Source organism: Atta colombica, unplaced genomic scaffold (assembly GCF_001594045.1).
Source record: "Atta colombica isolate Treedump-2 unplaced genomic scaffold, Acol1.0 scaffold88, whole genome shotgun sequence".
NCBI lineage: Eukaryota > Metazoa > Arthropoda > Insecta > Hymenoptera > Formicidae > Atta > Atta colombica.
The window spans coordinates 2,546,108-2,547,615 of record NW_017259581.1 but is presented as its reverse complement, the minus strand read 5'-3'; positions in this window follow the sequence as shown (position 1 = coordinate 2,547,615).

Genomic DNA, 1,508 nt, shown 5'->3' with positions numbered 1-1,508 from the left:
ATTGATATATATATATATATATATATATATTATTACCATCAATTTAGACAAAAACGTTGATCTTTGCTGACAAAGAGTTTTTAAAGGAAAAAAATTTTACACATTTGACTACATTTCATTAAAAAATATGGAGCGATATGGAAATTTAAATCTAAGTTAATGGTTATAGACTGCTATTTGGGGGATGACATAGAATGACCAGAGATGCGTTAGTTTGTAAGATGTAAATTGCTTTATAAACTGATAAAAACTTTATAGAATCGAAACGTTTTTATGATATATAGTCCTTATTTTAAATATATTTTAATCTAGGATCTGAATGTGCTGGTTACTGGTCGTTTATTATATATCGTTTTACAAAGTAGCTATCCGTTCCCTCCGTTTGTATATAAATGGACATATTTTATGATGTCATATATTTGTTACATATTTTACAATGTCATACATTTGTAACAAGAAAATTATAATTGTGAATATTGGAGCTATACAGCAAAGATATTTATTAACTACGACTATATATAAAATTATAAGTGCAATTTTTCGTTATGCTAACTGCCTGTTATCTAATCTACTTGCCCTACAAATGAGTAAAAATAGTGAAATAAAAACTAAATAATGTATATTTCAAAATTATACTATAGCCACGTATTATTTTCTTACATATAAACAATTCTACTTTGAAAATGAGTTGAGCTATGAATAGATTAAAAATAAAACTAAAAGTTGAGAAATAATACGCTTGCATTTTATTTTCTATTACACATATAATATGTACATGTTTTCTTAAAAAGCGTTTGACGGATATGTTGTACGTAATTATATTTCCTGTTTAATCTTTATTATTATTAAAATAATATAAGCACGTACAAGTATAATATAAATATATTTCTTCGATAAAACATTAATAAAATAATACAGAATAGTTTAAGATTGATTAAAAAAAAAATACTGTTAATTGCACGATTTCTCTTTCTTTCTTTTAGCATTTGCTTGCCTGCTACCATTTTTCTTTCGTTTACATTTACGTATTCATTCTTTTATTGTTATTTATTATTTTGTTCTATTAATATTTTTAGGTCTTGAGAGCATTTCAAACATACATTCTAACTGTGTGATGAATAAAAATATTTATCTATATATTTACTATTGTTTTTGTTACTTCTCGTAAATTCATACTAAAAAATGTAGTCGCATTAATTGTAAATCTGATATATTCGATAAGTATATCTGTTCAAAAACGGATAAATATCATAATTTTTATAAAAATTACCAAATGAGAACATTTAATGCATTCCTATTGAATATACGTATATCAGAATTTCTTGTTGATCAAACAAATTTTTCTTAGGTAAATAAATAGAAATTTCTTGTCGAATAATCGCCAATCTCGTCCCAATTATATGTTAAGTTGCCTTCTTGTTAAGTTTATCAGAATTTCGTTTTATTGATCGAATACATTTTTCTAGTTAAGTACAGGATCAATCGGATCAAGTTGAAACAGAATGATT